At 41.0% G+C, this 15,991-nt stretch overlaps 1 protein-coding gene across 4 annotated transcripts in view; it reads left to right on the top strand.

Annotated features, from left to right (window-relative positions):
• The window catches only part of ATXN1 (ataxin 1), a 378,660-nt gene that overhangs the window by 131,243 nt on the left and 231,426 nt on the right, over positions 1-15,991 (top strand). For all 4 annotated transcript variants that reach the window (XM_046639025.1, XM_046639026.1, XM_046639024.1 and 1 more), the window contains one exon: positions 15,259-15,388. The gene's annotated coding sequence lies outside the window, so the exon portion shown is untranslated. The remainder of the gene's footprint in view (positions 1-15,258; positions 15,389-15,991) is intronic.

Raw genomic sequence — 15,991 nt, forward strand, 5'->3', positions numbered from 1 at the left:
TGTAAGTTTTTCTAAAGATGTATTATCCAGAAGTCGCCTGAGAGCTCCAGCATCTCTGTGCCTGCACTTATCTTCCCCCAAGCATCATACGTGTTTCCTGTGCTCCTTGAATAATTATGAATCAGACCAAACGGTCTTGCAAACTGATGGGGAAGGGACTGTGTCGCTGCAGGGCTGTCTAAGCGCACAGCATCTTAAGGGCAGCCCTGGAGCAGTGCAGGGATCAGGAGCAGCCCTGTTGCATCCCCAGCTCTGCTCTAAACTAGTTCTCTTGTGGCCTTGGGAAAGCCATACGCTCTCTAAGCCTCAGTTTCTCCATCTGTGAAATGAAAGGGTTACAGTAAGCGATCTCCTTAACCTCCATTCCAGCTCCCAGAAGGTGCAGTCATAGGCATCAGATAATAAGAAGCCTGAACATATGAAACAATGTAGTGTTGTCACAAAATGTAATGTACACGAGTGAGTTAATTGAACACATAGTTCATGATACGTTTCATTGATATTATGCTGCCTGGCAATTAGGCATTAGTGGAAGCAGTTCACATAAATGACTATAATTTGTATTACTTTTACACAATTAAAACAATTTTTATCATTTTTCACTCCTTGATTTGTTTTCCAATTTGTATAATTAGTGTGGTTTTCTTTCTCCTGATCTGATATATAAGAGGATGCATACCTGTGCATGGATGTAATTCACATATTATAACATGTAGACATCCTGGGTTCCACCTCTAACCATTGGGCTCCCTGATATCCTCCTCTTCTAAAACCCAAGTGTGATGCATTTTCTTTATTCCACTATTCTTTGTCTCTTTTTATTGAGGGTTTCTTGAGAAGCACTTGCATCTGCTCCCCATTGTCTTCTCCCCACGTTCAGACCTGGTTAAAGGGCCCTCACCAGTCTCCCCTTCGCAAGGCCTTATCCCAGGAGAGGACCACACAGGGAGACCCCTGGTTCATGGATTCGGCTTCCATGGCCCTTCCCACGGGGTCCTGTTCTTCTAGAGGAGATTATGCCTCCTAATGCCAACCTGGAAAATCCTGGCCAAGGCACAGGGACCAATGGGACTCAGCCCATGTCCCTCATGCCACTGCTGTTGTGACAGCGAGAGCTCCCAAGGCGCTGCCTGCCAGTATCCCGTGCACTGCCTTCCGTGCACCTTGCCTGTGGGTGCTCGCCCTGCCCTCACCTCTGCTGCCGCCTGGTTGTTTCTTTCCCTTCACTCTGCAGCCTTCCCTCTCCGTGCCTCACCTCCTTCCTCCCGCCTGTCCTGGTGAAGCCTCCCCGTTCTGTTGTGGTTGTGTCCTCTCCCGCCTCTCTAAACCTCTGCCAGAGTGTTTCTATTGGATTTGTAAAATTCAGCTCAGACCTCCTAATGAAGCTTCAGACAAGGCTAGTGCTTCGATGACATGGAACCTCTCTCCCTGCTGGGTCACCTGCTCATCTCAAAACATGCCTTTCCTTGTGGAAATTTATTTTAAATTAGGTTTTGTCTGCCAGGGGCTCAAGGCTGTGTAAACTCAACTGTGGGGCTGTTGAAGGTTCCCGCATGAGAATTCTACTACAGGATGGAGGGTGGGGACTGGGAAGCGGAGGTGGCACAGTGAGGAATGGTGTTGCACCCCCACTGTCTGGGCTTCCTGGGCCAGGGGCATGGGGAGGAGATGAGTGGGAAAGGGTTTAGATGCTCTCAGGCAGGAAAAGAGCCAGAGAAAAAGAGAATGGTAACTGAGAGAAAGACTAATCTCAGACCTGCCTTTAGGGGGCGCCTGGCTCCAGGGCCCGAGGCCACAATCTCTCCGAAACTGACAAGAATCAGGCTCTTGCCGTTTTCCGCGATTCTAGGTAACTGGCCTTCAGCAGATATGGCTGGGTGAACCCAGAGATGCACTTACGGACACTTGGGAACCACTGTGTTCTTTCTGAGGGTAGTATAGTCTTTAAGATAGCAAGGTGCCAGCCACTTTATATTCATTATCTCATAATGATTATATTATATCATGTTACATTATATTGTAATAATTCCTACTTTACAAATGCGTAATGAAGGCTCAGTGATAGAGTTTGCCCAAGGTCATAGTGGAGTATGACTCCAGCTTGTGATTTCAGCATACTTCCATCGTTATGGCAGGCCTTCAAGGTGAAGCAGAATAAGCTTTTAAAAATAAGGGGCGTTACCTTAACCTGTCTCCCAATTCAGAATGTTGGCTGCTGGCTGATGCTGGAATTTAAAGGAAAGTAAAGCTTTTGAGTCTTTAATTTAAAGATGAAAAGGTTTAAAGGACGCATATTTTTTAGGAGGCAAAACAACGATCGGACTATATTCCTATCGGAACAATATAACATTTCGCTGGTGTTAATGTTGACAAGGTAGAGGTGGAAAAGAATTACAGAACAGAAAGCCCTGGGGCAAACAGAGGAGACACCTGAGGGGACAAAAGGAGAAGGATCCAGTAGAGGAACTTTACCTATGAACTTCACCTACTCTATGATTCAGATCAGGACAGCTTTGCGTCACTTTCCTCTGGCATCAGAAAAATAGATGTTGGGGCCAGTGCATTGCTTATGCTTAGCTCTCAAAGGACAGCTTAGTGGTGGGTACTATTAATTCTCTGGGCATGGATTTTGAAAACTTTAAGATTTCCGATTTGAGAACCCTCACTCTGAAAGCGGGAGAATTTTCTCCTTGCAAAATAGATTCCACTTGCAAAACCTCTTGTGGTTGTATTTCTCCTCTGAGTTCTTGAAACAAATAGATTTTACATATTTGGCCGGCTCGTGGATTGCATCCTGGTAGAAGGTCAGAACTGAAAAAGATGGGTGTTAGCCGTGTTGCTGGAAGAATAAACTTGAGTGCCCTGGGGAGCCGTGGGCTCCGTCTCTCCTTCAGTATCCTGCAGGAACATTTTTCCCTACTCTTGAAATGATATCAATATGAGCAGTGAGTGATTTGCTCGATGTGCCTCCTTAGAGCAAAATTTATAATGTTAACAAATTAGTATTATATTAATATTAGGAATTTCGTTTTCAGGTTTAGCGTTTTGATGGGGTTTTTTTCTTTTCTTTTCTTTTCCTGTTTTTGGACTCCTGTATAATTTCAGGAACAAGCCCGGCTTTGTGTTGCTTCCTTAATCTTACCTCACCTGGCCTAGATAACATGCATTCCAGGTTGCATTGAGTTTGTGGTGAGACACCTAAGCAACAGGCCCTGACAGCTGGGTTATTTTCTAAGAATCAAAGGACATGATAGCAGTTTCCAGGTCTGGCTTTGGACTGCTGGGTGAGAGCTGACGTTTAACTCGTCTCAGCCTGTGCACTTGGGGATGACTAAAGTTGTTGCCTGATTCATACTTTACAGGTGATTAAACTTGGAAAGTATTTTCAGGCCTTTTCTTTCATTCATTTATTCAAACAAACATTTGTTGTTGAATGAATGGTGACTTTGATTTTAAAACACTATACAGACCTAAAACACTGGCAGCTTGTAGATAGCAATTTTTTTATTTGCTCTCTTAAAGGAATTGCATTACCAAATCCTCATGAATCTTGAACCTCAGGAAGAATAATCCTTCCCTTTGTTGGAGTTTTAAATTTAGAATAATCAAACAATAGTGAAGCATACTGTTTCAAAGCATCCCTTTTAGGTTACCCATTTATTATACACTGCTTTTAAGAAGAGATGAATTTGATTAGCATTGAACATTTTTGCATAGCTAATACCAGGGAGAAATTTTCCAAAAGTTGTACCCGTGTTTAATATTATTATATAGTCAACTTTTAATTATCTGTGCTGATGGAATACAGTCAGTGATGTGTATACTCCCAAATCATTTCCTTTCGCTTTGGGAACGTTGTGCGATGCTTTCATTTACTTTCCATTACGGTTTTGCTCAGACTAGTATTGAAATTGTGCCGCATTTTTTGTGCACACAGCTCATCACAGAAAGGAAGGAGGGAATGGCCCAAAAGTATACCAGGGGGTTAGGGTAAGTTCAACTGGGATTTTCAGATTTATTACAGATAATACACAGAATGAATGATCCCAAGATTATTAACCTTGATTACTAAATAGAAAGCAATGGCTGATAATTCGCTGCATAAGAAAAACACAATAAACCATTCACAAGATTTCCATGTATGTGTCTTATTGTTTCCCGGTTTTGCATTTTGAAAATTTCTAGAAGTGAATCTGCTTAAGTCACAGTCCAGTAACACTACAGCAGTAAATGCTGTCAGATTAGTGATCTCCAAAATGTGTTCTGCACGTCACTGGTGCTCCACGTAGGTCTTTCGGGGGAACAGAAGGGCTGATGTCTTGACCTATTAATGTGTCTAAATAGTGTCACTGTTCCTTATGTTGGCTGTTACTGTTTATTATTAAAACTACCTCTCTCCTTCCTATTCATTCGGGTTAAGCTTGTTTTTTATGGGCAGCAATAATGAAAGGAAATTTTTGGAGAGTTTATCTTCTGTGTCGCGGCCTTTTGGATTTCGGAAGTCTTCCCAACCTAAAAATATATTTCTGCATCGGCTTGCTCTAGAGTCCCTCCCCTCCTGCCACTGTTAGGCCTCTCTGTTTGGTTCTTTCACCTGAGTGATTGGTGAGGTTGCAAGGTTCATGCCTTGAAGGCAACGATGGCTGGCTCTTCAGAGTGAGGTAAGGGAGAATCCTTAAGTGTGGAGGTGTGGATGCTTAGGAAAAGACAGGATGTTCAGCTACACAGTTTGGTGTGAAGCCAGTCTTTGGTAAGTCACTAGGAAGGTCTCCAGCCACTGACCAGCCCTTTGGGTCAGTGGGATGTGATTGGCATCATTGGGCTTCAGCAAGTTAGAAGCTGCCCTTAGTCTCTTCTGCTGACTTGCCTGCCTGCCACCTGTCATAGCTTCACCTGTTCCCTCTCCCTTGCAGGTGACCCTGTAGTACAGCTGTTCACATGGGCCCCCACACCTCATCTGCCCAGCTGGACACCAAGCAAGGGGGAGTCTTGGGAGGGGTGAGGCATGGCTCCTTGGTGGAGGCAAGTTTCTAATTTCACAGTCTTGCCAGCCAGTCAGCATTGCAGATACATGTCAGCCTGCAGCCACCAGGTGCCCTTTTCTTCTGCTGCCCCCCTCCTTGCTGACCTTCTTGTCATTTCCACATCAGGAAGCCAGCGTCTTCACATTATCCTCACTTGTTCCTCTATTAGGACGGGCTCTGTAAAAAACGAGAGGAAGACTGGTGTCCAAATGTCTGCTATGTGTGTTGTCTGGACCACATACCTTTATATACGTAATTGAACTTCAGCTTTGCACCAGCCTTCTGAGACAGATACTTGTCTCATTTCACAACTGACGAACTTGAGAGTCAAGCCAATAAATGACTTCCCCAAACTTACAGAGCTAGAAGTGGCAAAGCTAGGATTAATACTCAACTGTGATTCAAGACCTGTTCTCTTTTCATATGTGTGTGTATATATTTCTTTTTTTGGATATCTGGATATTCCACTTCCAAGGTAGCATATTATTCTGAAATTTAAAGATACAGAATCTTTAAGCCAAAGGAAAGACTCTAATTATGGAGTTTCAGGTATCAGAGAGTTGTTGGAGGGCTGTGATCTTAAAACCATACCCCCTTGGCAGCCAGCCCCTGCAAGGTGTGACAGGCTATGTACCGTGCATCAAAGCACCGTTCTAAATTGACTCTGCTTCTTTTACTTAATCCCAGACTGCTTGCTTCTATTTCCAGCACAATTTAGAACTCAGCTGCTTCTCTTTGTTGTCCCTGGCCAGAGATGTGTGCTTTCCTGGTTTCCTAATAAACTTTAACTCGTGTTGGGAGCCCAAATATTTTACTGCCAGGCTTCTCTCTCATCATGGATTTGGCAGCGCTACCCTTAGGAATATGCTTTCCCTTACATCGAAAATAGCTTTATGAACTGCTTATCAAGGGGCCAGCAGCGTCCTCGAACATGAGACATTCTTCCCAAAGAAACGTTTTCCTGCACTGCTGCCACAATTGTGACCAGCAAAAGGTGCGGTTCACACATGCCAGGCAGGGTGAAGCACATCCGTCTTATACCTTGGAGACGCGCCACTGACGAAGTTCCCTTACAAAGCCCAAAGGAATTTTCCTCCTTCCACCGGAGGTGTTCATAACCTCTAATTTGCTCACCATGCCTCTTGTAGAAAGGAGTAAGGAGCTCAAGCCGCTGGCAGGCTGCCGCGGAGCCGCTGCGGGCTCGTGTCCCAGAGCGGTGGCACTCCCCTGTGGGCGCTGGGATGCAGATGGCAGAGGAGGCGGGATGCCGGTGGAGCAGCGGCCAGTGGTCCCTCCCTCCGCCCAGCGCCCTGGAGGTGTGCGTCTTAGCCTACGGGACAGCCAATCAGGGAGCGGGAAGGCGGGCCGCGTGGCAGTCAGGACAGGAGAGGAGGAGCCGAGATGAACGTGTGGGTGGGTGGTCCAGCTTGATGGAACAGCTCCTTTGCAAGATCTTATAATAAACGTTTAGCTTTTTTTGTACTGTGTGCCTGACATTGGAGAGCATAGCCCTTGCTGAAGGTTTGTCCTCATACCTGTTCTGCCTTGGAAAAGGGCTCCCCTTTGTGCCGCTGTAGAATTTGATGCAGCCCCCACCTGGTGCTTTGGGCATGGAAATGGGTTCTGACCTCATTTCCCATAGGAGTTTAAAGGGATGGGGGGAGGACTAATTAGTCCCTCATTAAGCACGTACAATGAAGTACAGTAGTTCTTCTGAAAAGATAATCTAGTCGCTGAATAAAAAGCCAGGCACACTTATAACATCGGAATACAAAGTCGTTTTAAATAAAAGCTTTTTGTAGTTGTGTAAAATGACTATATTTTAATAGGATCTTTACATAGCAGTGTTACAAAGGGATCCTTTAAAATGTGATGCTTTTAAAATTTTTGCCAGTCTTGAAAGCTGTCATCATCTGGAGTTTTCACCTGAGGTTACAGACGGTTTTTTTTCCCCATCGTATTTGTGGGCATCCAGTACCAGACACTAAATATCAAAGTAGGGTTGCTGTGTTTACCATGATCTTAGTAGAAAATAAACCAGAGTTGGAGAGCTTTGACCAAGAAGGAAAGGCTTGCTCTCTTAACACTGCCTGGCTGGGTTCCAGCTTACTGGCCTAAAAAGAGAAGGTACCACCAGTGTAATTAAAACAAGGCCCCTTGGCTGTACCTAATTAAAACAGTGCGAGAATCTAATAAGAAGCATAAGACTTCACTAATAGATGCCCAAAAAACTCAAATAAATGACTTCACAGGCACTCATAACATATACTTGTTTGTTTTGCTTTTTAGCACATCCACTTTTTCAGAGACATCCAGTGTATAGGTGAAGGCCTCCAATTCTTCATCTCCCTTCAGTGCCTGCTCTTCAGACATTTCTCTGCTTGTTGGGGTTAACCAGTAAGAAAGACCAGGATGGAGAAAGAATGGGAAAACATGGTCAGGGTAATTTAAAATTCAGATAGTGGTTACTACCAATAATAAATGCCTGTAGGGAACAAAGTTGAAATTGTTGCACAGTACTGGCCCAAATTGGCTTTTCATAGATCGTTGCCTTGGTCTCCATTCGTGTTAGTTAAAGAAGGTAGACTAGTTGCACTCCCAGTTAACTACATTGTCTGCTATAGTGTTATCCTGTTACTCGATACTGTTCTAGCAATGAGAGATTCTGTTCAGTGTGTTCTTCGAGTCTCCTCCTGCCTCTCCTCATGTTCTTTATTTGCTAAATCTACGCTCAGACCCAGCCAGGTCTGTAGATTGGCGGGGCAGGGGGTGGGGGTGGGGGGCCGGAGGATGTAGGACTGGCTGACTTGAGCTCAAACTTTGACCCAGGAGTAAAGGTTCCGTAGCCTCAAGCTCTGACCTTGGGCTTTTGGGGAGGGAAGAAGCATTTTCCTCGAAGCCTGTCAAAACCTAATTACAAAAGTTTTTTTATTTTGCTCTTCTAAAATAAAAGCTACTAAGGCTTTTCTTCGTCTGTTTCAGTTATCTATTTCTCTATTTCTCTCTAGTATTGAAGGAAATAAAGAGTTCCTCAATTTGCCATAGTTTTGTGTATTTTAAGTTTGTACATGACATCCTGTTCCAAGCGGGCAGTTTTGATCCCTGGGACCTAATATATTCTACAGCATTCTTTGATACCTTTGGTAGCCACCTGGCTAAGAATCGAATGTTTGGGAAATAAAGCCATGAGGAGCCTTGAAATTATTTATCCTCAGTCCAATCCAAGTAGTTAGTTAATGCCGCATTTGAAAAAAGATAAACATATCTTAGGAAGGAGCTCTCATTTGTTTAGTGAGAACAAAGTATAAACTCACCAGTGTGACAGAGAGGTCTAGGACATGTATTCCTTTATGGATGTTCATAACTCAGGCCTATAAAATAAAAACACCAGCTTTAGATCAAACAGATCTCCTTCTTGATTTTTAAACGATTTAACAGTTTACAAAAATGATGGGGTGCCCTGCTGGTAGGAGTGTAGATTGGCATGGCTATTTGGGAAAATAATTTGGTACTATTATGTAAGAGCAAATATTCATTTACCCCGTGACCCAGCCATCCATTCCGAGGCAGTACCCCAGAGAAATTTTGCTTATGTATATTGTTTCTAATGGAAACAGCATTGTTTCTTAAATAAAAAAACAAAAACACTAAAAACTAAAAATTAAGAAAACCCATCAGCAGAAGAATATTGAAGAATTCACACAAGGGAATATTATACAGCAGAGAAAATGAATGAGCTACAGCTGCTTGTGACAATATAGTTAAATCTTAGAAACAACATTGTGTGAAGAAAACTAGCCACAGAAGACTACATACAATATGATAGAATTATTTATAAAGTTCAAAATCAAATAAAATTAACATATATGTTAGGGAATAATACATAAAAATTCAGGATTGTGGTTACCTCTGGAGAAGAGGCAGGGGAGAGCTTAGGGAAGTAACAAATAGGTAGGTGCATCAGTACTAGCAATGTCTTAAGTAGCATGGTAGGTTTATGGGTGTTCATTTTATTGTTATGCCTTGTAGATCATATATATGTTGCATACATTCTTTTGGAGGTTTCAGTTTGCATAACACAATGTTTTTTAAATTTAAAATTTTTTTCCCAGTTTTGTTGAGATATAATTGACGTGTAGCACATAAGTTTAAGGTGTACAATACAATGATTTGACTTACATATATTGTGAAATGATTACCACAATATATGTAAACAAAATGTTTAGTTAACATCCATCATCCCATTAGATACAAAAAAAAGAAAAGAAAAAGATTTTTTCCTTGTGATAACTCTTAGAATTTGCTCTCTTAGCGGCTTACATATATATCATACAGCAGTGTTAACTATAGTCGTCATGTTGTACATTACATTTTAAAAATATTTTTGGGGCCATGCTGTGGCGGTATCCCACATAGAAGAACTGGAATGGCTTACAACTGGGATATACAACTATGTACTGGGCCTTTGGGGAGAAAAAAAGAAGAGGCAGATTGGCAGTAGATGGTAGCTGAGGGCGAATGTTCCTCACCAAAAAAAAAAAAAAATCCCCAAATGTTTTAAGGTGATAATGTAAGCCAGAAGTTTCCCTTGTTGCTCCCACATTCTACCTATATCCTGTTGTAGTCCTCTTCATAGTCTTCAGTGTCGTGGCATCATGCAGGAGTGGTTAGAAGGTGCGGTCTGGCAGTGAAATCCCAGGGGTCATTGGGTGGCTGAGGATCTAGGGTGAGGCTGACAATACCCAAGAAGTGGAATAAGACAGAAGACATAGAAGCCCTCTGTACTCCTCTTCCTCCGATGTCTAGAAAATTGTGGGGCGTGGAAGAAGGAGACCCCAGCAAGAAAGGTTTGGTGACCTCTTGGAAAAACCATATTTATTGTCCCAACAGTGACTAATAGTTCTGAATGTGGATGATCAGCTTGGATAGGTTATGATGAGAAACTTGTTCTTTTGCTGCACACTGTTTTTTTCCTGAGCAAAACATGGCCTTTTGAGTGAAGTAGGATTTGTCATGTGTATCAAGATGTAATATGTTACGCAGCCAGGCAAATTGTCACAGGCTCACAGGCTCAGTCTTGAAAAATTAAAAGCGGATATGTGAGAAATTGGTCCGTGTGGGAATGAGAATTACAGTAAAAGTGGAAAATGTAACCCAGTGCTGGTGGTGTGCTTCTGTGAGGACTGGAGTTCTCTGCTGCTAGCATTCGTCATCACTGAAGTGCCGGCCAGTGCCGGAGGGGTGGGTAGACCCCTCCAGGGGATCATCAGCTTATTCTTAAGCAGCTGAGTAGCCTAATGTGTGACAAGCTGGCGTTGTGAGGTCGTGTCTTACTCTAGATTTCCATGAGTGTGTGGAATCAATACTTAACCGAACGTTTGTCATGAGAACACCCAGAGGCCCCTGTCGAGCTTGGTATTTTTCAGACTAATTCTCAGACAGGAAAATGTGCAGCATGTCTATTTGCTAAAATAGTTTCAACATCTTTTATGTAATGCTGATGCATCTGGAAGTGAAAATGCTAAGAGTTTCATTTCACTAAAAATGGAATTCTTTTTTTTTTTAAATGTAACCTTTAGCTTTAGATCACAATTAGTGGCATTTTAACTGTGGTCTTAAGAGTGGCATTTTCACCATAGTCTGAAGAGTATGAAAGTGTGTGTATTCATTGACACATTGAACCACGTGCACCAGTATTTACTGGTGATATTTTATGTGCAAAGAACTGAGTAGGTTGTTAGGAAGAATGCACAGACCTGGTCATTGACGCTCAGGAGCTCCCAGTCAAGAGAGGATAACAGATCATCACACCGCAGGACAAATACAATATATGTGGCAGCATGTCACAGAGGAAGTGACATCTGAGCTGAATCTTAAAAGAAGAGTAACGTTTGAATAAGTAAGAAGGGTGTTTTCAACTGATAATTTATAAAAATTATCTGAGTGAATTAAGACTTTTTTTTTTGCTAAATTTGTTTGCTCTACCTTCCCACCTTAATGATGGTGCAGAGAATGGTATGTTTGCATTATGTTAAACTGGTCAATAGTTGTGGCAATTAATAGAATTATAATTCCGTTTAAAAGTAGTTTACTAGTGCTACAGCAATCAGAAGTTAAGAAGTTAGCATTTTTATGATATTTCCCCTCTCTAACTCTAATACTTCTCAGAAAATGGTTAAGCACAATTAGGAATCTGACTTGCTTTGGGTTTTACCATTTATCACGGAGAGAAAGATGGCTTGAGAATAGAAATCTCAAAATGCAATAATGATAGTATCTTATATTTCAGTAGCACGCAGTATATAAAATAGTAGTCATTAGTTGAATTTGGCCAATATGCAAGAGAAAGAGCAAAGTAGGACAAACCACTAAGTTTGCTTTGTCGAATAATCTTTACCAGTTCATTCTGCTCAACTAAGTACTGACAGCATTTGTAAACAATTCGTTCTTAACGTTATTCTTTCCCAAAAAACTGTTGCAAAATTGTCTGCCTCCTTTTTCCTCTTTGCATAGTCTATTTCATTAAGTTTCAGCAATTCTAAATCAGAATAGCATCTAATAGACGATGTATGAAAAGTGTTTGCTATTAATTCAAACATTTACTGGCATATTCATTAGACAAATACATAATATTTATTTATAAAGTCATATTACTCTGTCCAGTAATGAAAAGAAATGGATGAATATGTATCTCTGTTTTTTAGCAAAAGAAATAATTTACAGTAAGCATTTCTAATTATTTCAGCTAGATGTTTATAGCACTTGAATGATAATATTTGTTGTTTCTGTCATTTAGATTTTATAGGTAATTTTTGTACAGAAATACTTCTTTTCTGTTGATGCTTTTGTACCTCTATACATAGGTGGCAGATGACTACAGGACAATAATTTGTCCTTCAGCTGTAGAGAATAAGACTCTTTTTTTTAATCCTTAGTTTGCTAAGTGCCTCTCTAGCTGTTTTTATGGCCTTACAGAGATGCTAAAGTTAATTAATGTTTTAATAGGAAAAAATGTTGGCAAATAAAACTGTTGAATTTGAAGCATGAATTATAAATTCAGTTTGGTTGCCCTAACGATAATGTTGGTGGTGATCATGATTATATGATGAATATTTATAGGGTGCTTCCAGTATGCTGAGCTCTGTGCTAAACATTTTACTTACATAGCTTATTTAATTTTCTCAACTACCCTATGAGATAGATGTTGTCATGCCCATTTTACAGATGAATTTATAACCATCATGCCTCACAACGTGTAATAATAATTAAAATATACTATATTAATATATTTTAAATGCTCACTTCTAGAGCTTTGTACATATGAAATATATACGTATGTATGATAGATGCTTAATGTATGTATGTATGTGTGTGTGTATGTACATTTCTTCATTCAACAAATATTTATATTGACTATTTATGTGCCAGGCTGCTGTGCTAGTCTGGGCTTAGTGTGATGAGGCAGCACCCTTTCTTTGCCTTAAGGGACTTACGATGTATTAGGAGAGATGCATTTGCTTAAGACCAAGTACAGGCAAATATGATAATTGTTTTAATGGAGATAGGTACAGAGTGTTGTAGGAAAATGGGGAAAGAGGGTCTCAGCTTCCCAGGAAATATGAGAGAGGGCTTCACAGAACAGCAGCCCCAGCCCTGGGACTTGAAGAATCAGTTTGAGTTTGAGAAGGCGATGTGCAGAGGGAGCAGAATAGACCAGGGCGTAGAGATGAGCAGGAACAAGGCAGGTTGGTCAGGGAGCTACAGGAATCCAGAGGTGCTGAGTGTCAAGTGCAGCAGGAGGAGTGACACAGCTGGCTGGGCTCACGTCACATGGAGCCTCGCATGCTGGTCAAAGGATTGCAGACCTTATGCTCTGCATGCTGAAAAGCCATCAGTAAAGCATCTCAACAAATGCTAATTAAGTTTTGATAAGTGATGTCCTCCCACCCCTCTTCCTTTTCTCATTTGTTCATTCAGCAGATTTTTATTGACTACCTGTAACATATCAAGCATTGTGTTGAATACTGAAGATAAGAGGGTGGGTGGGCAAGAGCGTACACAGTTCTGTCTTCCTGGAGCTTACTAATTAGTAGGGGAAACAAGCATTAATCAATGAAACTAACAAAAAAATGTAAACTACAAAGGTGATCAGTGTCACCAGGGAGAGTGATTCTAAGAAGCTTGCAGGGGGAGGTGGTGACCTGGCCAGAGAGGTCAGGAAAGGCTGTCTCTCCAGAAGAGGACTGAGCAGAGAGCCAAAGGAGAAAAGAATTGAAGGCCATTTGGTGAAGATGGTGGTGATTTGGGGAGAAGTCTTAGCAAAGAGATCATGTGCAAAGGGCTTAAGGCCTAGGAAAGCAAGACGCTTTTGAGGATTAAAAGTAAGCCAGAAGAGCTGGAGTGCAGGCTGGAAAAGAACATAAGAACTGGACCATCCTGGGCTCTGGGGCCATGTTAGGAATCTAAGCTCAGTGGAAAGCCATTGCAGTGGTTTAAGCAGGAGCTGAGGATGGGTGGTAGGAGAGTGGGCTGTAGGGGACTAATGTAATAGACCAGAGTGGTGATGGTGGGCGGCCTAGAGCAGAGGTGGTGATGCAGGGGAAGAGTAGAGTTGGTGTGCTGGTGGTAGATTCCACCACTAGATGGTGGCATATGGGGCATCATTTGGGAGAGGAGGGTGTCAAGATGATGTTTGTGCCATTGCTGAGCTAGGGAAATGGAGGAGAGGGCCAAATCCACTCTGCTTGGATTTCCGGAAAACGTCAGATGAGAGGGAGGGAAGACGTCATAAGGATTGAGGGTCAAAGTTGGCCTTGAAGAAAGAGTAGGCATTTTCTACTTGGCAAGAAGGGGAAAGATATGCTAATCAGAGAGACTGGCATGTTCAGAGGTGCAGAGCATAACCAGAGTAATGTAAGTGAATACCTACACAAATGCATGTGTACAAAGGGGGCAATTATGATGTGACCTGTAAAGAATGTTGTTGGTTTCTTGACATGCTTATATCTATGTTGTGTTACAGTGATTCTAAGACCTATAGTTTGTGGAATTTGTAAATAGGTAAAAATGTTTAAGTATTTTTTTACAACATAGACATATTACAATGTATAGACATTCCTCTCTTTATTTCTGTATCTTAAATTAGGGATTCACATATGGCTCTTGATTTTATTATCTGATGTTTTTTATTTAACCGTTTAGGTAGGACTTGGATTTTAGATTTTTCCTCAGTGTTTTGGCATCTGGATTTGGGCTTAGTTGACGTTTTTAATTTGCTGAAATAACTATAAATTTACTCTCATTTGAAATATGAACATGTTGATTTCAATTTAGATTGGGGACTAAAATCAAAGGACAGTCAAATCCAAAAAGAATTAGTAATGCTAAGACTTAGGTGACATATCAACTCTGGGGAAAAATGATGTTGATTTGATATTTAACGTTTTTGTAATAAGTACAGGAGTGTTGATAAAAAGATCAATTTTAGAGAGATGGTATCATACTGAAATTATAATCACGGCCTCCATGAATGATATTGGTTTAAATACTGGCTTGAATATCTACTAGCTCTAGGAACTCTCAGTTTTCTTGTCAATAACAGAGATAACAACGATTACTGGCTGCCTTGAAGGGTGCAGTGGAGTGGGGTAAGGTGGGTAAAGATTTAGCACAGGCCAGGAGCATGGTAAGTGTTCAGAAAATGTTAATGATGACTTTGGATAACCTTGATAGCATGCTTTACCTGAGTCCTCAATAGAGAGACACGTATGGTTGCGAAAGTGAAAGGCAGGCTGTTACGGTAAATATCTGTAGTGAATTTGTTTAACTTTGTGACCAGAAGGAATCTTAGAGAGCATCAAATTCAGTAATGTCCCTGACATTTTCTAGAGAAGAACTATTTTTTATTTTTTTATTTCTCTGAAGTTTTGGAATCCTTAGGCAGGGAAGGAGGGGAAAGAAGAGGATCATAAGGCTAGGGATGTCGCTAAGGTCAAGAGATGTGATGGGAAGCAACCCATGGCCAGAACCTCTCATCCCTGGGGAGGAGGACTGGCTATGTGTCTGCTTACTGAGTTTTTGACAATCTCTTTTAAGAACTGTGCATGCGTGTGAGAAAGAGAGAGAGGAAGAGATTATGCAAATATGTTTCTCTTTTCTTTGCCTTCAGCTAATGTGAGTGAAGGCCACAGAAAGCTGCCTAACTCAGTGGTAATATTGTTTTTTATAATTACAGGTCTAGGCATTTTACAGTGAGTTTCTCTACTGCTACCCTTTCTACTCAAGCAAAATCTGTGTCGAAAAGATCTGCTGGGAAGGAACTGACTGCTTCTGTTTCTCCATTGTGATGAAAGCACATGGTACAGGTAAATATCTCCAAAATTTTTAACCAAAAATAACTATCATTTAATTATAAAGTCCCCAAGATAGTGATGGGGTTGTTTACATATGTATTCCCACACACACAACACAAACACACAACATAAGCATGCATACATCCGTCTGTATATTCGCATATTCTCCATCTATTAATTCTTTTTGTTTCTTTTATAAAAATGAAAGCTTTGCTTTTTTTGTGGTAAAGAAAATAACTTTTGTTTATTTTGAGATCACTGATTAGTATGGATGACAAAGCATTGATAAAAAGGGATAATTCTGAGGATAATGTTCATAAATTCAGCGAGAGAGACCACCATCAGATGGTAGTAGGGAACAATATAATATATACTATCATCTAACCTTTTTGTTCCTCCTAATAATGTAATAATGAACATCTTTTCATAGCAACAAATATTTTTTCACAGCATAATTTTTAATGATTATATAGTATACCATGGAATACATGTCCTAAAATATATTTAATTGATCCCCTCTAGTTGGACATTTAGGTTGTTTCTAATTATTTTGCTTTTATGCTACCAAGAATGTTCTTATTACTCTGTATTGCCATTATTTATGGCTTCCTTAGG

Source organism: Equus quagga, chromosome 15, assembly GCF_021613505.1.
Source record: "Equus quagga isolate Etosha38 chromosome 15, UCLA_HA_Equagga_1.0, whole genome shotgun sequence".
Lineage (NCBI taxonomy): Eukaryota > Metazoa > Chordata > Mammalia > Perissodactyla > Equidae > Equus > Equus quagga.